The sequence below is a fragment of the Schistocerca gregaria genome, chromosome 1 (assembly GCF_023897955.1).
Source record: "Schistocerca gregaria isolate iqSchGreg1 chromosome 1, iqSchGreg1.2, whole genome shotgun sequence".
Lineage (NCBI taxonomy): Eukaryota > Metazoa > Arthropoda > Insecta > Orthoptera > Acrididae > Schistocerca > Schistocerca gregaria.
In genome coordinates, this window is record NC_064920.1 from 705,470,612 (window position 1) to 705,496,433 (window position 25,822).

Sequence of the window (25,822 nt, forward strand, 5' to 3'; positions counted from 1 at the left end):
AAGATCGTGGGATAGAGTCGCGGCCAGACAGTGTAATTTTTTAGTCTGCCTTCAGGCTAGGCATCACCTCTTAATTATGTGAAAAAATGCTAGGAACGACTCTTGGCTCGGATTCCACGTTAAATTGTAGGCCTGCTTCCCCTGGTAGTATCGTTAGGGTAGGTTAAGGGTGCACAAGTGGCCAGATTGGTGCCCAGCTGAGAGAACAGGTGGCTGAACATTCTTCTTGATGGACTCCCAGGCCATCAAGCTGTACGGGCCTACTTTTTCATTCTAATCTATAGTCGAGCGTTAAAAATAGTAAAAACATAATAATAACTGAAATAATTTGGGGCTTTCACCCATTCACAGTAAGAGACAGATGCGACTGAAACAACGTGATAAATGCAGATCTCGGCATAAAACTTTTGTCCACTAGATAAAATCATTAACTTCGTGAAATCAGTGTATTAATTGCGTATTGCTCTGAGCGAAGAAAAGTGTAATATAAATGAAAAAAAATATACGTATTTACCAGGAGAAAAAAGAAACATCAGTAAATCGAGTATGATAAATTCATATCAGTTGGAGAAGCTGTAGGATTCTTGTTCCAACTAAAATCAATTGCTCAAGAAAGGAACGTCGTATGCGCTATTTTCTGTGAGTCATGGAAAGTTCGTTCTGTGTGTATTAGTGTAGTAAATGCTTTTTTTATGTAGGAAGCGGAGATGGGGAAAAAAAGACAAATGTGGCAAACTGTCTACATCCGACACTCAGGCCGGACAAAAAATGGTTCAAATGGCTCCGATCACTGTGGGACTTAACATCTGAAGTCATCAGTACCCTAGACTTAGAACTACTTAAACCTAACTAACCTAAGGACATCACACATATCCATGCCCGAGGCAAGATTCTAACGTGCCACCGTAGCAGCAGCGTGGTTCCGGACTGAAGCGCCTAGAACCGCTCGGCCACAAAGGGCGGCAGGCCGGACAGTTTGCTAGGACAACACTTGCTATGATTGGATACGAGTCAGGTTCGCCTACTTTTAAACAAACATTACAATCACATTACCGTGATAATTACAATACTTTGGTTATTCGAAATATTATCTATCACCAGAAACTCACGCAAATATCTTGAAGTTTAATTATCAGCATAGCGACAGCCGTCGGAAATTCTTCTAGGTGAACGAGATTTACAATTCCGCCTGCAGTGTTCTATGCAGGGACACCCTGGTGACCCAGTTCCACGTCACGTCGCATCACGGAGAGACAACGATATATACGGGCCCTGTGACGAACATATGACGTCACACTAGTCGGCCTATCCGCCACGCTTCGCGAACGCTCAGCTCCACGGGAAATCAGTCATTAATTTAAAAAGGTACCCACTGAAAGTTTTAACTTTGTCGTTTGCTATCGTTAAACGTGCAGTCAAGAATTATTAAGCTCGTCTGAAATACTCGCTCCCCGACTGAAACACCTGATGGCACTCGTAAGACGTGCAATGTCACGTGCTGTGACGTACGCGCTACGGCCCGTCGCTCTCGTGGGTATCGGCGTCGCGGCCTTCTGCCCTGACGCTCCGGCGCCGCATAGAGCTGCCTCTGTAAAGACCCTTGCAACCCCTCCCAAAATAAACAACTAATTCGGCTGATGACGTAGCTACATAGCAGAGCAATCTACCACACTATTTTCTGTCAGTCCTTATCTCACTTCAAATCAACTGTAGGGGAAGCGACAAGGGTAAGGCGAAGGAGGAGGGGGGGGCACCCTTGTAGACAGTACAGCGTGGAAGGTGCGATTCAGTTCTACAGTTTAACCCTTCGCATAAACGTCTATTTCGCAGAGTTGGTAAGCCACAGGTAGCGAGTCTGCAAACGATCGTATTACAATGAAGTCAAAGAAACTGATACACCCGCCTAACACGTGTAGGGCCCCCGCGAGGGCGCAAAAGTGCCGCAACACGACGTGGCATGGACTCGATGTCTGAAGTAATGCTGGAGGGAAGTGAGACAATGAATCCTGCACGGCTGTCCACAAATCTTTAAGAGTACGAGGGGCTGGAGATCTCTTCTGAACGGCACGTTGCAAGGCATTCCAAATATGCTCGATAATGTTCATGTCTTGGGAGTTTAGTGGCCAGTGGAAGTGTTTAAACTCAGAAGAGTGTCTGTGGAGCCTCTCTGCAGCAGTTCTGGACGTCTGGTGTGTCGCATTCTCCTGTTAGAATCGCCTGTCCGTCAGAATGCACAGTGGACATGAATGGGTGCAGGTGATCAGGCACAATGCTTACGTACGTGTCAGAATCGTATCTAGAGGTATCAGGGGTCCCATATCACTCCAACTGCACAAGCTCCACACCATTACAGGGCCTCCACCAGCCTGAACAGTCCCCTGCTGACATGCAGGATCCATAGATTCATAGGTTGTCTCCATAGCCGTACACGTCGATCCGCTAGATACAATTTGAAACGAGACTCGTTCGACCAGGCAACATATTTCCAATTATCAACAGTCTAACTTCGGTGTTAACGGGCCCAGGCGAGACCTAAATCATTGTGTCATGCAGTCATCAGGGGTACACATGTGGGCCTTCGGCTCCGAAAGCCCATATTCGATGATGCTTCGTGGAATGGTTCGCATGCTGCCACCTGTTGATGGACCTGCAAAGAAAACTGCAGCAGTTTGCGGAAGGGTTGCACTTCTATCACGTTGAACGATTCTCTTCTGTCGTTGTTGGTCCCGGTCTTGCAGAATCTTCCTTCCGCCGCATCGATGTCTAGAAATGATGTTTTACCGGATTCCCGACATTCACGGTACATTCATGAAATGGTCGTACAGAAAAATCCCCACTTTATCGCTACCTCCGAGATGTTGTGTCCCATCGATCGTGAGCCGACTACAACACCACGTTCAATTGCACTTAAATCTTGATAACCTGTCATTGTATCAGCAGTAAGTGATCTAACAACTGCACCAGACACTTTTTGTCTTATACAGGCATTTCCGACTGCAGTGCCAGCGCCGTACTCTGCCAGTTTACGCATACCTATACCAGTTTCTTTGGTTCAAATGGCTCTGAGCACTATGGGACTCAACTGCTGTGTTAATTAGTCCCCTAAAACTTAGAACTACTTAAACCTAACTAACCTAAGGACATCATACAACACCCAGGCATCATGAGGTAGAGAAAAACCCTGTCCCCGCCGGGAATCGAACCCGGGAACCCGGGCGTGGGTAGCGAGAACGCTACCGCACGACCACGAGATGCGGGCTATAAATACTTATTTTTAATATATTTGAACAACATCCCGATTCTAGTTTATAGGCGTGTTTTAATGGGATGCGTACTACTATCACATAAATCTTCCCATAATACCACATATTTCAACCGATGTTTTTCATGTAACAAATAACATTCTGATAAACTTTTATAGGCCCTTTTCCTGTAAATCAAACATTTATTTCATCAAATGTTATTTTAACCCACAGGAAACCTTAAGCCATAACAGTAACATTATTTTTAATAACACCTACGATCAGGGAACCCTCAGAAAGGTACAAAAATAAACTAACACACAGTCGTTTGGTAACAAAATACAACCAGACAGATAAAATTTCACCGCTTTGTCCTGCTGTTCATACATTAAGATGGACAATTTCTCTGATCCAGTTTTTAATTATTGAAGTACTTTCCATTTCTCTTCTTCTGCCTGTATGCACATACGACAAGAAAACGCTATCCTTTCCTCTAGCACTGAGATGTTGAAACAAAACCTTGTTAGAATATTCTAAATAAATCGCTGATTAATGTTAAACAATTTCCCAGAAAAGAGCGCACAGACATATGAAATTCTCTTCCGAGAAATGCCTCAGTTACACCAGAGGGAGCAATTTCTTTTCACCTGTCTTGCACATTTTTTTTTCCTCCTTCTTGCTGCCATATTAAAACTAGATTCTTTTGAGAGAACACAGCGGAGTTCTCACAATTTCGACTCACTAATGTGCTAATGCAGCTGCCGTTGCAACGGAATCCTGAAGCAGTCTGTAACTAAACAAACAATTGAGGACAAGTAAGGTCAATAGCTTAGGAAATGCTCATGCTCAGTATAAAAACAAACGTGTGACTCCTTCACTTATGTTGTTACAAACCCCTACTAATTATCATTTCATCAGCTATAGATGGCATTCAAAAAATTAGATTATTTCGCTGGAAAAAAATCTATATTCACTCATATATTGCAGTATATAAGAAACTTTCATATGTTAGCTATGTGACAAAATATACTCTAATTTGCACCCTAAAATTTGTCAAAAATTCATTTCGGTATTTCAAACCTTGTATGAGATGCGATGGATGTTGTGAATATTTGACTTCCTCTCTTTCGCTTGCGCACACGATCGGAAGTGAGTTCGCTATAATCTATTTTCTCGATATCAGTGTTACACATAGATCTCAAGTATAAAGAAAATCATGAAGTAAATCATAAGTACGTTGAGTCACATACTGTAACATTTCTGTATTTGTCATTAGTGTAATTAATTTGGAAACATGAGGTACCACAAATTTTAGACGGGTGTGTCTTTACTGTACATCGCCATCTCTCTGGACATTGATGTATTTGCGTTTGTTTCTGGTTTTCTTATCTAAGATGTGCAAGCAATAAGAAAGTTGAAATAAAGATCCATAACTCAAATAAGATAAAAATAATGGTGCTGTGTTTGGCAAATTATGGATGTAACTAAAACAGTGTTTATTAGCAAATTAAAATGTGCACAGTAGTCAGTATATAGATCGTGTTAAAGACTACTAAAACATATAGAAAGAAACCGAAACTAGCAGAAACAACAACTTTCAAAACTGGAAAAATAATGTGCTTGAGAATAACTTCAATATTTGGAAGAGACTGGACACACCTAAGGAAGACGAACACAGTAGACTATCAGGGGCCAAAATTGGTTTCTTCGAAAAAAGACATCGAACGGTGTCAAAGTGTTGGATAAAGTGTCTCAAACTGTTTGTCTGAAACACAACATAAAAAATTCTGAGCATTCAAACCTCAGTCATTTTTAATCAAGAGTACAGGCAAACATAATGTCTGGGAATAACAAGTACAGGATATTCTTACCATACAAAGGAACACATTTGTGTGACATTTGCAAAGTCAACCTAGGGTACTTAATCAGAGACGGGAATGTCTGCAGGAGAAAAGAATTGTAGGCGTGACAAAGAAGAGTGCTTCAAATGACGCAGAAGCTAGATGAAGAACAGACGGAAGCACTAAAGCGAATTAGATCACTGTACAAAACTAGTCGAAAGACTAGCAAACGATCGGGCGTAATGACTAATATTAGGTAATGTTATATTCCATAGGTCAATAGGAAATACTCATAACAAACACATCGCTACGAAAAATAAAATGTTGCCGTGTACCTACCACTCATTTGCTGATGATACTGGAATTATTTTACAATTCTTATTTCATTTGTCGTATATCTAACGGAACCCAAGCAGCATTACTCTAACCTTTACCTGATAACCCTAAATAATATAATATTAGACTGTTTTTGTTAAGTGGTTGTGTGGTCTTAAAACTCTGCTTGTCAGGTGACCTTTCAGTATTCCCAGTGACATTAACTTTCCAGTAGGAATTTCGCATAAAATTGAGTGGCCCATGAGTCGAATGCCAGTTTTCAGACAGACAAAAATGTCTTGACAGTAGGCAATCTTAAGAGTTTCTCTTGTTTATTCAGTAGCAGAAGAATATCTCAAGTACATGTAGTCATGGAGACGATACATTTTTGTATAAATTTCTGAACTGTCACTAACACAATGTAACGAGCCTAAAAATTCTCATCTCAGGTATTCAAGTTAGGAGAAAACTGAAATATTATGTGAAGGGCTTATTTCAATAGTGGTACAAGTCCATTTCTGTTCGTCGTTATCAGGAGAAAGAAAACTGGCGTTCTACGGATCGGAGCGTGGAATGTCAGATCCCTTAATCGGGCAGGTAGGTTAGAAAATTTAAAAAGGGAAATGGATAGGTTAAAGTTAGATATAGTGGGAATTAGTGAAGTTCGGTGGCAGGAGGAACAAGACTTCTGGTCAGGTGAATACAGGGTTATAAACACAAAATCAAATAGGGGTAATGCAGGAGTAGGTTTAATAATGAATAGGAAAATAGGAATGCGGGTAAGCTACTACAAACAGCATACTGAACGCATTCTTGTGGCCAAGATAGATACGAAGCCCACACCTACTACAGTAGTACAAGTTTATATGCCAACTAGCTCTGCAGATGATGAAGAAATTGAAGAAATGTACGATGAAATAAAAGAAATTATTCAGATAGTGAAGGGAGACGAAAATTTAATAGTAATGGGTGACTGGAATTCGAGTGTAGGAAAAGGGAGAGAAGGAAACATAGTAGGTGAATATGGATTGGGGCTAAGAAATGAAAGAGGAAGCCGCCTAGTAGAATTTTGCACAGAGCACAACTTAATCATAGCTAACACTTGGTTTAAGAATCATGAAAGAAGGTTGTATACCTGGAAGAACCCTGGAGATACTAAAAGGTATCAGATAGATTATATAATGGTAAGACAGAGATTTAGGAACCAGGTTTTAAGTTGTAAGACATTTCTAGGGGCAGATGTGGACTCTGACCACAATCTATTGGTTATGACCTGTAGATTAAAACTGAAGAAACTGCAAAAATGTGGGAAATTAAGGAGATGGGACCTGGATAAACTGAAAGAACCAGAGGTTGTACAGAGTTTCAGAGAGAGCATAAGGGAACAATTGACAGGAATAGGGGAAAGAAATACAGTAGAAGAAGAATGGGTAGCTCTGAGGGATGAAGTAGTGAAGGCAGCAGAGGATAAAGTAGGTACAAAGACGAGGGCTGCTAGAAATCCTTGGGTAACAAAAGAAATATTGAATTTAATTGATGAAAGGAGAAAATATAAAAATGCAGTAAATGAAACAGGCAAAAAGGAATACAAACGTCTCAAAAATGAGATCGACAGGAAGTGCAAAATGGCTAAACAGGGATGGCTAGAGGACAAATGTAAGGATGTAGAAGCTTATCTCACTAGGGGTAAGATAGATACAGCCTACAGGAAAATTAAAGAGACCTTTGGAGAGAAGAGAACCACGTGTATGAATATCAAGAGCTCAGATGGCAGCCCAGTTCTAAGCAAAGAAGGGAAGGCAGAAAGGTGGAAGGAGTATATAGAAGGTTTATACAAGGGCGATGTACTTGAGGACAATATTATGGAAATAGAAGAGGATGTAGATGAAGACGAAATGGGAGATACGATACTGCGGGAAGAGTTTGACAGAGCACTGAAAGACCTGAGTCGAAACAAGGCCCCCGGAGTAGACAACATTCCATTAGAACTACTGACGGCCTTGGGAGAGCCAGTCATGACAAAACTCTACCATCTGGTGAGCAAGATGTATGAGACAGGCCAAATACCCTCAGACTTCAAGAAGAATATAATAATTCCAATCCCAAAGAAAGCAGGTGCTGACAGATGTGAAAATTACCGAACTATCAGTTTAATAAGCCACGGCTGCAAAATACTAACGCGAATTCTTTACAGACGAATGGAAAAACTGGTAGATGCAGACCTCGGGGAGGATCAGTTTGGATTCCGTCGAAATGTTGGAACACGTGAGGCAATACTGACCTTACGACTTATCTTAGAAGAAAGATTAAGAAAAGGCAAACCTACGTTTCTAGCATTTGTAGACTTAGAGAAAGCTTTTGACAATGTTGACTGGAATACTCTTTTTCAAATTCTAAAGGTGGCAGGGGTAAAATACAGGGAGCGAAAGGCTATTTATAATTTGTACAGAAACCAGATGGCAGTAATAAGAGTCGAGGGGCATGAAAGGGAAGCAGTGGTTGGGAAAGGAGTGAGACAGGGTTGTAGCCTCTCCCCGATGTTATTCAATCTGTATATTGAGCAAGCAGTAAAGGAAACAAAAGAAAAATTTGGAGTAGGTATTAAAATTCATGGAGACGAAGTAAAAACTTTGAGGTTCGCCGATGACATTGTAATTCTGTCAGAGACGGCAAAGGACGTGGAAGAGCAGTTGAACGGAATGGACAGTGTCTTGAAAGGAGGATATAAGATGAACATTAACAAAAGCAAAACGAGGATAATGGAATGTAGTCAAATTAAATCGGGTGATGCTGAGGGAATTAGATTAGGAAATGAGACACTTAAAGTAGTAAAGGAGTTTTGTTATTTAGGAAGTAAAATAACTGATGATGGTCGAAGTAGAGAGGATATAAAATGTAGACTGGCAATGGCAAGGAAAGCGTTTCTGAAGAAGAGAAATTTGTTAACATCGAATATAGATTTATGTATTAGGAAGTCGTTTCTGAAAGTATTTGTTTGGAGTGTAGCCATGTATGGAAGTGAAACATGGACGATAACTAGTTTGGACAAGAAGAGAATAGAAGCTTTCGAAATGTGGTGCTACAGAAGAATATTGAAGATAAGGTGGATAGATCACGTAACTAATGAGGAGGTATTGAATAGGATTGGGGAGAAGAGAAGTTTGTGGCACAACTTGACTAGAAGAAGGGATCGGTTGGTAGGACATGTTTTGAGGCATCAAGGGATCACAAATTTAGTATTGGAGGGCAGCGTGGAGGGTAAAAATCGTAGAGGGAGACCGAGAGATGAGTACACTAAGCAGATTCAGAAGGATGTAGGTTGCAGTAGGTACTGGGAGATGAAGCAGCTTGCACAGGATAGAGCAGCATGGAGAGCTGCATCAAACCAGTCTCAGGACTGAAGACAACAACAACAACAAAGTAAAAAGAGCGCTGAAAAATTTGCAGTTGAGATACCAGGAATAAGCCCTTCATATACCTCACTATCTTAGGTGTGATGCCGATAGAGGTGGATTTATCTTCTTGGCACCCCGAAAAAATACAGCACCGGCGTAAATGAAAGAGAAGTAACGATGTTCTTTTTTATCTCGGTGACGTCGTGGTCATTACAGAAGAATGATGAGGTTGTGGTGGGCATCCGCTGCGGCAACAAAGCCATCTAAGTATTTGCTAGAAGTGAGAGAGACAACATGAAACCGGAATCTGGTTGGCTGGACAGGAATTTCAGACCCACGCCTCATAAACACTAGGCCGCTGCGACTCCTCTTGCACGCATTGTATCTAGCGCAGCAGGCAGCGTGTCGTAGGTATGACTTTTATACCGTAGAGCGTACGTTTCCAGCACGCAGCTGTCTCTAACATATTAATGTGCACTATGAACTCTCTTTTGCTGAAACAGTTGGGCTGAAGGAATTTCGTTAAATGAAGAACTGCGAGGCTCTTTGGCTTTTTGCGTTATATGAACAGTAGGTAGGGAATCTATTGTTCCACGACAGTATACTTAGGGACGCCTAGCTGCTGAGAATGTGCGATGCCAGACTACATCTGACTGCGCCAAAACAAATAGAAATTATTCCTACTGTTGTGGTTATGAAGCACAATAAGGCATGACTTCAGTGGCCGGAAAATACTATGGAACTGAAATACCAGTAAATACGACTAAAAATTTGTGTTCAGTAGTAATCCACTTATGTAAACGTCACAAACAAACAAACAAAATGTCTGTCAAGTGTGTAGTGAAACCAAAGAATGGTATCAGTCGGCGCCCAAGGATAGCCTTTGAAAATAAGGATACATTATAGTTCAAGTCATACGCACTCTGGTTCTATCAATGTCCAGGTTAATTAACATGCTCATTATTGGAGCATAACGCATAACGGGAGAAACCTAACACGTGGAGAAATTAGGTTCCGCCTCTAGAGCATGACAGCGGAAACAATATGCAGATACACGAAAGAGCAGCAGAGCTCCAACGTTGCGCAGCAGCTAATGTAAGTGTAAGCGACCTATATTGCTAGTGATCGTTCAGTGTAACAACACGCAGTCAGTTAATATTGACTGAGGCGTCGATGAAAATTCCGCGCCTGTTTGCGCATAATCGACTCCAATATTCAGTACCGGTATCGCGAATAAAGTTCCATTGGGTATAATGCTGCTTCGCCTTGCAAAAGAACAGGTGCATCTTCCTTTGGTCTGTCCACCAGCATAAACGGCAACTAAAGTGACTCTCATTCGTGAAGAAGTGCAATAAGGCAGGATCCCATTATACGATAACTGGCGGAATCTACAAAGCGTTATCGTGAAGAAATAAAGTAGCTGCCGACCATAATTTTTCATTTTCATAATGGTGGAGCATAGCAAACAGTCGTCCTTTCCTTTGAGGTTTTATTAAGCAAATCCAAATCTAGATTTCGGCTAGTGCCTAGCCATTATCAATGCACTAGTTCATAGTATCACTGCATGTCAGTCCCCTGTTATTTGGGCTTTTGTCACTCAACGTTCGTTGAGTTTTTTTCTGAAAACAGGATGGGTTTACTTAGGATTCCAATACACTACATTATTCCCCACTCTTCTGGATCCAAAACCCTATTTTCAAACATAATCTCTGATCATTATGACGTCATTACTGCATCTTAATGGGAGGACCTGTATGCCCGCATGGTACCACTCTACCGGTCGACGTCGGAGACAACATCTTGTAACCTCCCCGTCATCCACGTACTGCTTCCTGCGGACTGCATATTTCATTGGACGAAACAGCTGGAAGTCGGAAGTTGCGAGATCATGCAGTGCGATGGATGTGGGATGGATAAGGAAGAACTGCCCAATGAAATTCTGTGACGAGTCTGTCCGCACTACCAACGGATACGTCGAGTTGTGTAGTGAGGTGTTTGATTGTGATCCGTCGACGGAGGACGGGAGTGGGAAAAACCTGGTGGTAAGCGCCATCCACGGTTTTACTGTGCTGAATGGAGCACAATCCTACAGAAACAAAACCTTACTTCAGAATACTTATTCATGGGGTTCTCTAGTAGATGAGACAGCCCCATAAAATCTCGAGTGCTGATCGACTGTTGAGGCGATTCACACAGCTATGGTCGGGTACGTGGTGGATGATTCGCATAGCGAAACTGATGATCCTTCATATCATCAGTAAGTCCAAAACTTTAAGAACTTGTGTTTAAGTACTGATCGATCGTTTCTACGTTTGGACACTGTCGAGGTGTGTTCCAGTCCTGAAAGCTCATATCGTCAGCTAGGAATACTGTTACCATATGTACGTGCACGCGGCTTTCGACAGAGGATTCGAAGCCAAATCGCTGGAGAAAGCCCGACAAGTGTATTAAATGCCCCAGAAAGTATCACAATAATTTTCACCAGACCCAAGCGTTCTTCGCCTCTGCGCCTTGTTGTCTTAGACTACTGGTTGCAGACAATTTGTTCTCCATCCTATAGACCAGAAAACTGGGCTCGCTATAGAAGGCTACCCATCACCAATTTGCAGCAGTTCATCTCTAGAAATTTTTGCAAAATAATACTCTTTTCTGTCAAGCCCTACAGATTAATTGTAAGCAAACCCAATTCGGTTGCTTCGGAGCATCAGAGGCTGCACAATTGACAGAACGATTACGGCAGTGCGAGTCTCGTTAGCCCTTGCTTTATTTAGAAGATGAACGTCTCTAGTGTAACACACAGCTTTGACTTCAAGCACAGTCCTACCTAGCGTCCTTCTCAGATACCAGTGGCCCGCATATATTAATGTTTTCAATGATGGTTGCGCTTATTGTTCGTAAGTTCACTCACCATAAGAATTCAACACAGTGGCACACGAGCAGAAGTCTAATTCCGTCTTTTGGAAAATACCGCATCCTGAATATCTAAAATTCGGTAACTGCACAATTTGTATAAGGTGCCTACTTTGCTCAAATGTTCAAATGTGTCTGAAATCTTATGGGACTTAACTGCTAAGGTCATCAGTCGCTAAGCTTACACACTACTCCCATGCCCGAGGGAGGACTCGGGCCTCCGTCGGGACCAGACGGCCTATTTGGCGAAAGAAAGCGAAACTCGTTAACACAGCTAGGCACACACTTTATATACCAATAACTTCAATGCACGTTGCAGGGCTCTCGCATTCAGATGTCACATCTGCAAGATGTTACACGATACCATCTTACACGGAATTATATTACTTTTACTGATTAACAAAAATCTTCACACAAAGTGAGAAGGTAAAATTATTTTCAGGTCTCGCTAGACGAGCCTTACTTGCAACAAATTTTAGTAGATGGTATCATGTGTACGACACAACGTGTTTAAGAACATTAGTCAGTGCGGCACAAACTGAGAAAACATGAAGTTGTAGGTAATCGTGGATTTAAACTCTGTGTCCGTGTTTGCATAAAAAACATGATCAGCTCGACAGCAACACAGTTAAGACTTTTGTCTTCATATGTTTCAATGCAGTTGCGTTTCCCTCAATGGGCGTTTGTGAATTTCCTTTAAAAATGCGATGGTAGAAAATTATGAGAGTCTGGATTCTTATGCTAGAGTTTACTGTCTTTCACCAACGGCCATATTTATGTTAAATAATTATTTAGTGAAAGGTGAAAGATAATGCACACATATTTTAAAATGGCTGACACTACTTTGTATACGAGACTCCGTGAGGGTGAATTTATGAGGATCAGAGAACGACAGTAACAAAAATTCTTTAAGCTAGAGAAAGCCTAAGATGTGTGGCTTTTTAATAACTCCAGAAAAAAGTCCAAAATTCTGACAATATCTGTAAATATCTCGAAAATTTCACCGCTGTAAGTAACGTGGAAAAATTCTGAGCAGATAATTTCATTAACGTTGCCCGTTATATCCTGGCGAAGCAAGCTCGCCTCCTTCGTTTATGATACTGCTGTTAGCGAAGTACAGCGAGAGACTGTAGAAGCGTTTAAGGGCTTCAATTGTTATAGTTGCTTTATGTTGACTGAACTCTGAAACAGAATTACAGCTGACTTCAAAATTTTATATATGTTTGCTAAACTGAAGTTTTTCCCACACTTGTATATAGTCTTGCTCCCAGAGTCTGTATATGATGACGCAATTGTTATACTGCTTTGTACAGATGCCAAAAATTGTCTTTTAATAAATGTTGTGGGATATCTCTGATATCTGTGTATCTGTAAGATTTACCTGTTCGTGAATGCCTCAATGACAACAATCACGTACAGTTCACCCTTTTTGTGTTACCTTCCCATGTCACCTCATTGTGCTGTACGAACAGGCCACAACACAGTTTCGTTAATTCCTGGAATATCCGTCGCATACTGCATTAATGGTATTGCAATAAAAAGAAACAAAGAGTCGTATGGAATTGTTGGCTGTGAGACCCAGAAAGGTAGGTTCAGCAGGCTAAATGGAAAGGGATTTTCTTCCCCCGAGCACAATGAGTATTTTTCTCGTGGTCCGTCAGAGTTGTGTCTTTAAGTGCGTCTGTTGAGTGCAGGTGAATGCAATGGATGTGTACAAGAACTTACCCACGACTGAGCTGCGGTCAAGGAGGGTCGGAGAGAAGGGGAAGGGGGGAGTGGAGCAACTCACACCAGTTTGACGGTGAATGTTGTGAATAGTCTTGAGATTTCACGACCGATGATTCTGTGTACAGTTGCTACAAATCGGTGTCCATTAAATGTTCCGCCTTTCTTCAGACTGATACCGAATTGATTCGTCGGTCTGTGTGGCAGGACAGAACTCCAGTCCAGACTGTGAATATTATTTTTTTCTGCTGTGGCCGGAGATGCTTCTCTCGATCAGCACCAGAGGGCTGTCAGGCCTAATGCTGCCATCCAGTGCGGACTGGTCACCGTCGACTGTCTCTCATGCTCTCACTCCACGCAGGGTTTGGAATTTAACACAGAACATTAGTACAAGCTCTGATGATGAGGAACTTTATGCTAACCACATCTCCTTCCCTTGCCAGCAAAACAGCAGTGACGAAAATGTTTACAACCAGCAGGTTTCGGACCGTCGACCTCCAAGAGAAGTCCAACAGCACGCACTTGGGTTTACGACCTTGGCAACGAAGGAGAATAAGTGGTAGCAACTTTCTCCGGCACTCTTTCATTATAAGTGAAGATCAAAAAGTTTCCGTTTGAGGGCGTTGCTGCAGTATATATGCAACACAGTGCGATTCCGGTACCGGTGTATAAGCACCGACTTGTAGGCAAGGGATTAGTGTAGCATTTGTGTGCACTCGACGCCCTTGCGGTAAATGCGAAATCGTGCGTTACGACGATCTTATTACCAAATATGTCCAAACAGGACGAATGCGCTGTTATCTGGAAATTTGTGGTAAGATCTTATGGGACCAAAATGCTGAGGTCATCAGTCCCTAGGCTTACAAACTACTTAATCTAGCTTAAACTAACTTACGCTAAGGACATCACACACACCCATGCCCGAGGGAGATCTCGAAATTTTCTTTGTTGCCGAAGGACAAACACCGATAGAAAAATGGTTCAAATGGCTCTGAGCACTATGGGACTCAACTGCTGTGGTCATCAGTCCCCTAGAACTTAGAACTACTTAAACCTAACTAACGTAAGGACATCACACACATCCATGCCCGAGGCAGGATTCGAACCTGCGACCGTAGCAGTCTCACGGTTCCGGACTGCGCGCCTAGAACCGCGAGACCACCGCGGCCGGCTACACCGATAGACATCCACCTGATAGTGAAGAATGAGTATGGGGCACCACGTCTGTCAAAAGCCACCGTTATGAAATGGTAACCGACAGCGGGTGCTGCTGCATGATAACGCGTCCCCAAATCGCAGATGACGTCCCCTATAGTTTGATCTCTCACCAAGCGGGTATCTCGGTTCCTTGAATATATTGAAGGGTCGACGACTCCTGTCGGACGAGGAGGTGCAGCAGACAGTTGCGGACTTCTTCACGCAGCAGGAAACAGTGTTTTAACAAACGGGTATTCTTCAACCTGTTGCGTCGGTGGAATGATTCCCTCAGTGCTTACGGCGATTTTGCCTGATTGACACACCAACTCTGGACTGCAAGGAATTCGAGTGGGAAGTTTTTGACTGCCGTTTATATAAAGCTCCGAATTACGTGTTGTGGTTTTGCAGACATTTTTATGTACAAGACATTTAACATTTGTTTCACTTTATTATATACAGCGTGTTTCAAAAATGTGACAGATATTCCTACAGGAGCTAGTATTGGTCAAAACTGGGACAAAAGTTCCCACAACGAAAACCAACACCGGTTGAGATATGGGGCAACCTGTCCCTTTATTCCCATCTGTCTGTGACGACGTACTAGACACTATGGGGATAAGTTGTTACCGTGCATCGTGACATAACCTTCAGCCTTGCTTTGCAGTGAATGACCCACTCTTTCAAATACACCTCCGCCGGTACTACGTCAAGTGCATCGATCACACACTGCTGTAACATCTGCGCATTGTTGATGAGTTGGGCATACACCAAATTCTTGAAATGTCCCCACAACCGAAAATTCAGCAGATTTAGGTCCGGTGAACGGGAAGGCCATGTTACCGGACCTCCATCATCCACGAAACGTTCTGATAAAATACTGTTCCTCAATCCGTAGAAAGACTCTGCAAGACTAACACTCTTCAGTATTTCTTGGTGTAGAAATAGCTGATAACCAGTAGCTGTTAATCTCTTTGGTAAAGGGTATAGCCCCCTGAGACTGTCCCTGACAATTCCTGCCTATACATTGATACCTGTACAATCCTGACGCCTCACACTGACGATTGCTTCAGGATTTGAATTTGCCCATACGTGTCTGTTATGGTGCTTTATTATGCCATCTCTTGTGAACAGTAAGACAACCTACACCAACGAATCGTACTTATTAATCGACAAAGTAAAACGGCTCACGTCTCATCAAATATTTGTTTACGGACACCAAATTATAGAAACTTTTGCCCCGTTTTGATCAATACTACCTCCTGTAGTTTTTCAAACACCTTATACAAATGTGGAGTTCAGAGATCGCCTTTCTCTTTGTGCATCTTGATCATTGCGATAACAAATCTTGCTGTACACCATGAATACTTGTATATGCCCGAATACCAGTCCGACAATAAAAAATTTTAATTGCAGCTCACTTTGTACAACAAAGTTTCTTTAAACAAATGCTTACAAGCTGGGGAGCACCTAGCATACAAGATTTTCACATCTTCATTCTGTTTTCTCTACGTTTGTGGGATTTTTCTCGTGTTATAAATCTCTGAGCTAACAGTTGGTTCTTTGACACACACACACACACACACACACACACACACACACACACACACACACACACACACACACAGAGAGAGAGAGAGAGAGAGAGAGAGAGAGAGAGAGAGAGAGAGAGAGAGAGAGAGAGAAGGCGAGAATTTTCGTAGTACCAAGAGTCTCACCGTACCTGTAATACTGAATATATTCAGACATTATGAATGATATTTAAAGGCATTTTCTTTTATTTGCAAATCGCGTGAAGAATAGTTTATGTATTTCGTAAGAATAATCAACCAAGTGGTCAGTGGTACTGGTTGGACTGAAGCTACGGACTTCCGTGTGTTGACAATGAGGCGATAGAATGTTCTTAGCTTCCTCCTATGGCAGTCATGCATATTATTTCTCAAGTCAACAACCCTTTTTCTCAACACATACTAGTTGTATATGGATTGTGAGGTATCTTTAGAAAGGTTTTATAAAAGACTATGACAGTGAATATCGATTATGCGCTAAAATTACCATTTGTGGGAAATTTTAATATAAAAGAGACTCTTAACTATCATAGCCAAAGAGGCATCATGAATGTCCAGCTTCAGACCTATATTTTACGATGCTAACTTATTAATCATGAATAAGAGCCTACCTTTTCTTATTATTTTACTACAAACACCTTCTTTAAAGTATGTATTAGGTGGATAATTAATATACTACATCGTCATAGATAATAATCGTGATGCTGCGGTAGTCCGACGGACAAACAGACTTTTCTAAACGAATATACTTTGCGCAAAGACTAACACATTTGTTATTGTCGGCTGAAATTGTGATTTACCTATTGCTGCTACGTCCTAACGGACATACATAAAGTACGAAGTCCAATTAAAATCTGAAAATACAGTTGGATGTCATTTTGGCCTTAGCGATATACCAGGTAATAAGCGAACACTGCGTTCTAATATACTGATCAGCCAGAACATTGTGATCACCTATCTAATAGCCGGTATATCCAACTTTGGCACGGATAACAGAGGCGACGCTTCGTGGCGTAGAAACAATGAGGCCTTGGTAGGTCGCTGGAGAGAAATGGTACCACATCTGCACACACAAGTCACCTAATTCCCGTAAATTCAAGAGAGGGAGGTGATGAGCTCTGACGACACGTTCAATCACACCCCTGATATGTTCTATCGGTTTCAGATCTGGCGAGTTGAGGGAGGGGGAGGCGGGGGGGGGGGGGGGGGGGGAGGGCAGCACATCAACTGGAACTCTGTGTTCCTCGAACCACTCCATCACACTCCTGGCCTTGTGTTATGACGCATTATCTTGTTGTTGTAAAATCCCACTGCCGTCGGGAAACGTAACGTCATGAAGGGGTCTACGTGGTCTGCAACCAGTTTATGATACTCCTTGGCCAACATGGTGCCTTGCACGAGCTCCGCTGAACCCATGGATGCCCACGTGAATGTTTCTCAGAGCATGCTGGAGCCGCCGCCAGCTTGTCTCTGTTCTGCAGTATAGTCAAGGCGCTGTTCCTCTGAAAGACGACAGATTCGCACCCTTCCATCGTCATGATGAAGAAGATTTGTAGATTCATAACACCATGCAACGCTCTGCCACTGCACCAACGTCCAGTGTCAAATGATCATTTCAGTCGTAGTTGCCAGTGACGTCATATTAACATTCACACATGCTTGGGTGGTCGGCTACTGAAGCCCATCGTTAGGACTGTTCGGTGCGGTGAGTTTCCACACTTGTACTCTGCCCAGCATTAAAGTCTGGTGCTAGTTCCGCCATAGTTCGCCAACTGTCCTGTTTTATCGGTCTGCCCAGCCTAAGACGTTCGACGTCTGTAATGAAGGGTGGTCGCCCAAATCCATGACGCTTGCACGGGGCTTCACCCTGGTTTCGCCACGTGTTGAAGACACTCACCACAGCACTCCTCAAACACCTTACAAGTCGTGCAGTTTCAGAAATGCTCGTGCCGAGCCTCTGGGGTATCAGAATCTGTCCTCGGTCAAACGCAGATACATGGCTCGGCTTCCCAATTCCACACACGGGCAGCACGCTCGTGAGTGTGACTAGGAAGGTGGCGCTGCTGGACGGGTTTATATCGACAGTAGGTCGGTGGTAATAATGTTCTGACCGATCACTGTACATTTCGCATTTGTTTACTTCTTTGTATTTCATATTTGTCTTTCTCATGAAGCCGGCCGGGGTGACCGAGCGGTTCTAGGCGCTACAGTCTGGAACTGCGCGACCGCTACGGTCGTAGGTTCCAATTCTGCCTCGGCCGTGGATGTGTGTGATGTCCTTAGGTTAGTTAGGTTTAAGTAGTTCTGAGTCCCATAGTGCTCAGTGCCATTTGAACCATTTTTCCTCATGAAACTTCTTTCCAGTAACAGATAAATGAAAATGTTACGGCCGAAAGTATTAAATTACAAGTAATACCGACATATGTGATAGTTTCGCATGAATTTCCTAGTTAAATGTATTTCGGGTCAGTTGCTATTCTATGTGTCGGTTACGTCAATTCCGTTTCCACCACAGCCGTCACTTACAGAGCATTCTTAAGCAGTTTAAGTATTCTATTTGTGGAAACTTGTTCACCCCGTTGACGATATTTCTTATAAGAGCAGTAATTAATACGTTGCCCTCGCTGATCTTGTGCAAAAAGGTTATTTTATTGCCGTGAAACATTATTAATTACAGGTTACGTGTTTTGATTTGTGTAAATGTTGAAACCTCAATTAGGAATAAATGAGGCCGGTCGACGTGAATATCTTTATGATTTTTTGTAATATGTATTTTGAATTATTGTAAAGACATTCCACACTATCGGTCCAGTTCTCTCACTGCCTTTCTCCTTGGTATCAAAAAGGTAAGAATGGAAGTCCAAAAATGAAGCGCTCGGATTAGAAAGGTTGTAAGACAAGGCCTTTCCCACGTACTGTTCAATCTCTACATCGGAGAAGCGACGACAGAAGTAAAAGAAAGATTCAAAATTGGAATTAAAATTCAGAGTGAAAAGATGTAACTTCGACGATGACATTGCTATCCTCAGTGAAAACGAGAAAGAACTCCGTGACATATTGAATGTAACGAACAGTCCATTGAACACACACAATGGTTTGTAAGTAAATAGAAGGTAGACACATGAGATGAGGAGGTATGGAAGCGATATTCGGCTGGTCCTGGTGGAGGTTCAAGTCCTCCTTTGAGCATGGGTGTGTGTGTTTGACCTTACGATAATTTAGGTTAAGTAGTGTGTAAGCTTAGGGACTCATGACCTTAGAAAAAAATGGCTCTGAGCACTATGGGACTTAACATCTGTGGTCATCAGTCCCCTAGAACTTAGAACTACTTAAACCTAACTAACCTAAGGACATCACACACATTCATGCCCGAGGCAGGATTCGAACCTGCGACCGTAGCAGTCACGCTGTTCCGGACTGTGCGCCCTGAACCGCGAGACCACCGCGGCCGGCTGACTTAGCAGTTAAGTCCCATAGGATGTCACACACATTTGAACATTTGAAGTGATATTAGCGGTAAAGATAACGTCAGAACTTGGGATCACAAAGTAGACGTAGTGAAGGGATTCTGCTGCATGACGGACGAAGAAAGGACAGCAAAAGCAGACTAGCAGAGACAAAGAGGGAATTCCTTTTCAAACATCGGTGTTAATTTCAGAAAAGGGATGCTAACGTCTTCTGGAACACAGCATTGTATGGAAGCTAAACACGGGCTTTGGAAAAACCAGAGAAGAATATAATCGAAGTGTTTGAACTGTGCTGCTATAGATGGATGTTGAAAATTAGATGGACAGGTAAGGTAAGGGAAGAGGCGATTCTGCGCAGAACAGGCGAGGACAGGAACGGGTGGAAAATATTGACAAGAAGAAGGCCAGGATGATAGCACACTTGTTAAAGCACCAAAGAAAAACTTCCCTTGTACTTGAGGAAGCTGTAGAGGATAAAAACTATAGGGGAAGACAAAGATTGAAATATATCGAACAAATAACTAAGGACGTTGAGTGCAACCGCTGCTCTGAGAGGAAGAAGTTGTCACATGTGATGCAATGAAATGAAATGATCGTATGGCATTGTTGGGCGGGAGGCCCCTTGCGGGGAAGTTCGGCCGCCGTATGAGATCGTGGAGCGTCACATCAAACGAGTCACTAGGCTGATCACATAAAAAAGTCCGGAGAACAGAGAGTAGGACTCAAGCACCGAGTGTTCCGTACATACTTAATTATATATTTAGATTGTTATTCATCCCAGAAATCGAGAATCTAAATGGTTTTTGCCTGTTGCCGATATCGATATTGGCAAAATACACGTGTTTCCTGAGGGGGAAAAAAAGGGTTTTAAAGACGGACAGACAGATATACAGTCTGATAACAAAGACCGAAAAATTTTTTTCTGTGTTGCAATCACAAATTAACATTTTTTGGATTTTTTCCTTTAGTTCTACTATCAAACGTTGGTTCCTGCGAAATTTCATCATTCTAGGTCAGCGGGAAGTATCGAACAGGACTCGACGAGTTAGTTTGCGAGTATCGAAATATGTGGCCTAAACGGCCGTATCTTTTGACTGCATTGCCTTAGAAATTCAATTTCTCAATCGTCAAGTGACGGTGGATCTTCATATGTGCCTGAAAAAAAGTGTTTATAACAATCTGGCAGAGAGACAGGTAGACAGACGGGCAACAAAGTGATCCTCTAACGGTTCCGTTTTTAACGACTGAAGTGCGGAACACTAGAACGCAGATCAATCGCCGTCTGCGAAACAGTAACAGGGAAAGAGTTTATATTTGAGAAGACAGTGACCTAATCCTTAACGAAGGTCAGCTATAAATGAAGAGTAAGAGCAAATGTAGCCAGACGAATTTCCGCGCGGTCTTCGAGGGCATGGAGGACCTTATTAATAATGAACAGGCCGGGACGAGCCGCGTTTGGAGGAACGGAGTAATTGGTTCCGAAGTCCGGGCAGGTAGTGCGGGTGAGGGCGTCCAGACGTGACGGGCCCAGGGCGCGCCTCGAAGTAATTAATTAACGCGTCTGGCGGCTGCGCTCGCGCCCGCTGCCTGCCGAGTGTGAATGAGGCCGCGACGCGACAAATGCGTGCCCCGGCAGGCGGCGGCTCCATCGCAGTAATGCCGGCAGTGTGCGGTGGAGGGCGCCGAGTACACGCGGATTACGGTTCTCTGCGGTCAGCGCAAAGGCGGGAGCGACGGGCAAAATAATACACCGTACGTCACTGCCAAATACACTATACAGGACAGTCAAAAAACTGAACTGCGCACGTTGACAGCATGATCCTATACGAGAACCTTGTATTCATTGTGTTGACGAGGCGCTTGTTGTTATGGAGTGCAGTTGCTTCAGTTTCGCCAGTGCACGATATAATGGATACCGACATTGGGTGCGAGTTGCATCTGTAGCCGTACGTAAAGAGGCGCAAAAGTGACTGTAATATGGTTCTACCGCTCCAGGATACCACAGGAACTCAAATTGTTGAAATGGCTCTAAGCACTATGAGACTTAACATCTGACTTCATCAGTCCCTTAGACTTAGAACTACTTAAACCTAACTAAGCTAAGGACATCACAGACATCCCTGCCCGCGGCAGGATTCGAACCTGCGACCGTAGATGCAGCGCGGTTCCGTACTGTAGCGCCTAGAACCTCTCGGCCACAACGGCCGGCCCACAGGAGCTCTGCTGGCGGAGATGCTAGACACAAACAAGCGATACAATGGGGCCTCTCACACCTGGCATCTACCTGAATGCGGCAGATCTGCCAGCACTGCTGCAGCCGCTAGATCCTGCTAGCAGGTCTGCGGCCTGAAAGCGCTGCCACTAGAACACACGGTAGCTTACGATTTGTCCCACCCGAGGACGCCAGCAGAAATGCCATGCGCTGCCTACCGCTAATCGTTACATTCTGTATTGTGTATTGCACCAGAGACCTACAAACGACGGAGAGGCTTTGTCCCGCCGCAGCCCTCAGTGGTTCACAACCCCACAACAGGTCACAGCAGCCCACCAACCCCACCGCCGCCCCACACCAGACTCAGGGTTGTTTTGCGGTTCGGCCCCCACAGCCCCCCCCCCCCCCCCCCCGGGAACGTCTCATACCAGACGAGTGTAACCCCAAATGTTTGCGTGGTAGAGTAATTATGGTGTACGCGTACGTGGAGACAGTATTCGCGCAGCAATTGCCGACATAGGGTAACTGAGGCAGAATAAAGGGAACCGGCCCGCACTCGCCGAAGCAGATGAAAAACCGCCTTAAAAACCATCCACAGGCTGGCCGGCACACCGGACCTCGACACTAATTCACCTGGCGGATTCGTGCGGGGGACCGGCACAATCTTCACATAGTTTTCACCAAATTCCACGAGTGCGCTTTGGACAGTTTTGGCACCAAATCTTTTATCTGTGAGATTCAGATGACATCATCTATTTGCGAAACTTCACTTCAAACCGCAAACTGACAAATAGGTGATTAAAAATCATGAGTGTCATAAATAGAAAGTAGTTCGAGGAATATATTCGCCCCCCCCCCCCCCTTCACTACAATCATATTCAAACTAATGTTGCGACCCACGGAGCCAAGGTCGCTCGTATGCAAAAAAACGAGCGCAGATTGTGGGAGGATGGCCAGAGAATTTCCCGAAGGCGTTAGACACATAGCAGTATCTATAACAACATTTATTCGCCAGTATGAGTTTACAGAGTAAAAAACTACCTCATGCGCCACACACTGGCCAGGCCTCAAAGCATCGTCTTTCAGTTGTGACATCGAAGCCACAGGGCAGTGTGTCACAGACATTTATTTTCAGGCAGTGTGGAGATGGGAAGGTATCACCAGCCCCAGACACTCTGTGCTACAGTGCGGCCTTACACCTTAGCGCTCTCTTAGGTGAGGGTAGTCAACTGTGTGGTCTGAGATGTCGGTTGTCGTTAAGATCAGGCCATGGTCACCCACCATGAATCGACCAACAGTGCAGAACTTCACACGTCGGCCAGAGGTCTGCCTCAACGTGCCACCTCTTGTCAGTGTGGGGACGACATCTCACGGATCGTCCGCAATTGACCCTCAGCAGGAGGAGGGCTGGCCGCACACCAGTCTTCTCCTCAACTGCGATGTCCCAGTAGACAGCAACGGCAGACCACGGCTGTGCTTTGCGTAAGGTCGGCTACTTCATGGCGTCAAAGTCAGCAAGCGGGTAGCAGGGAGGCCATCATCAGTCAGCTTTTCATGTTTTCGCTGATACTCAATATACTGGCTTCTCCCTGGTTCTGGTGACACGCACAGGATGCAGCATGATTGAATGTTAACTCAGCCTCTGCAAGCCTCGTTATTTAAAGAGCTGGACACAGACCTATGACGTGGTACTTCTGAGTTAATGAGAGAATTTGCGTTCGTTTATTGGCCTCGTCACGCTCCTTGCTTCACTGTGCTGGTACAATAACTATTGTGAGTTGCTAAACTCACGTCTTTCTGCAACGTTCGAGTATTCTAATGGCACTCTGGCGCTGTAAGTTCCGAAGCATTACGCCACACTGCCCTGTTATGTTGTACTGCGGCGTTCGCTCTTTTCTTCCCTCGCTTGATGGTTGTGTATCAGTGCTAGCCTGGTGCCATATTTTCCGCTACATCGGGGGAACACCGTGTTGAACATGGAGGAGCAGATTCCAAATCAGTCTTCCTGGCTTTGGAGGAATTACTGCTGTCATCAAACCTTACTAATAACAAAGACAAACACACACAGTTTTGAAATTCCGATTGACATGCGAGCCCTGAGTTGCAGTCCTCTGCTCTTAGCTCACCGGGTAAAACTTTCAAACATTTAGGCATCTATAATAACGCACTTTCTAGACACTGGCCCGGTGGAGAACTTGGAAATTATCGATCCTCAATTTCCTCTCAACCTGTTTCTGAAACTCCACTCCAATCAGATGAACTTTACAAAACATACAAAGCACATTACTATCCACGACATGGAATTTTTCTTTAGAATCTGCTTCCAAACCTAAACAGCACAGCTACATCTCTCACTGCAGCAAGTGATGCTAATGGATCCGAGATGTCAGACGTGGTAGAATTATATGTAAATAAATGGAGTTGAGTTTCTAATTTTTGTCTGAAACATTTACTTCTAGTCCGCAGCTCGCGATCGTGCGGTAGCGTTCTCGCTTCCCACGCCCGGGTTCCCGGGATCGATTCCCGGCGGGGTCACGGATTTTCTCTGCCTCGTGATGACTGGGTGTTGTCTGATGTCATTAGGTTAGTTAGATTTAAGTAGTTCTAAGTTCTAGGGGACTGATGACCATAGATGTTAAGTCCCATAGTGCTCAGAGCCACTTGAACCATTTATTTGTAATGTTGAATTTGATTTTACAATACAATGCTTTCCAAATAGAAAGTGAAAAACCATTCCTATGTGTATGTTACAATTGCACCTTCAACTGTAAATAACACCGTAAAAAAACTACTGATTAGACTGTACCCATCGAAACAGATCAGCTGTTCACATTGCTGTTTATTACTGGAACTTTAAACCTGTCATACGACGACTCAGCTCTACCTTGATGCTTCTCCGTGTTCTCATTACTGCCTGAAGCACTCCGCCTACAAGGAATGTGTTAACGGTCACAGTGTTCGCAGCTCTCTTACTCACATTCGTCAGTCCCACCGTTTAAATGTTCGTCTAGGTCGCTACTAAAGTTACGAGTCCGAGTAAAATAATTCTCGGCCTAGCTCAGACTTGTCGAAAGTATTAATCAAATTTGATTTTTTTTCTGTGACTGTGCCTGTGTGTGTGTGTGTGTGTGTGTGTGTGTGTGTGTGTGTGTGTGTGTTTGTGTGTTTGTCTTTGTTATTACACTACCGACTGGCAATTAAAATTGCTACACCACGAAGATGACGTGCTGCAGACGCGAAATTTAGCCGACGGGAAGAAGATGCTGTGATATGCGAATTGTTAACTTTTCAGAGCATTCATACAAGGTTGGCGCCCTGGCGACACCTACAATGTGCTGACATGAGGAAAGTTTCCAACTGATTTCTCATACACAAACGGCAGTTGACCGGCGTTGCCTGGTGAAACGTTGTTGTGATGCCTCGTGTAAGGAGGAGAAATGCGTACCACCACGTTTCCGACTTTGTAGTCTATCGCGATTGCGGTTTATCGTACCGCGACATTGCTGCTTGCGTTCGTGGAGATCCAATGCCTATTAGCAGAATATAGAACAGGCGGGTTCAGGAGGGTAACACGAAACACCGTGCTCGATACCATCGGCCTCGTATCACTAGCAGTCGAGATGACAGGCATCTTATCCGCATTGCTGTAAGGGATCGTGCAGCCACGGCTCGATCCCTGAGTCAACAGACGGGGATGTTTGCAAGACAACCACCATCTACATAAACAGTTCGACGACGTTTGCAGCAGCATGGACCATCCCCTCGGAGACCATGGTTGCGGTTACCTTTGACGCTGCATCACAGACAGGAGTGCCTGCGATAGTGTACTCAACGACGAACCCGGGTGCACGAATGGCTAAACGTCATTTTTTCGGATGAATCCATGTTCTGTTTACAGCAGTCAGTGTTGGCGGAGTAACTGGATCGTCACAATACGCCAGTCACTACTCTTG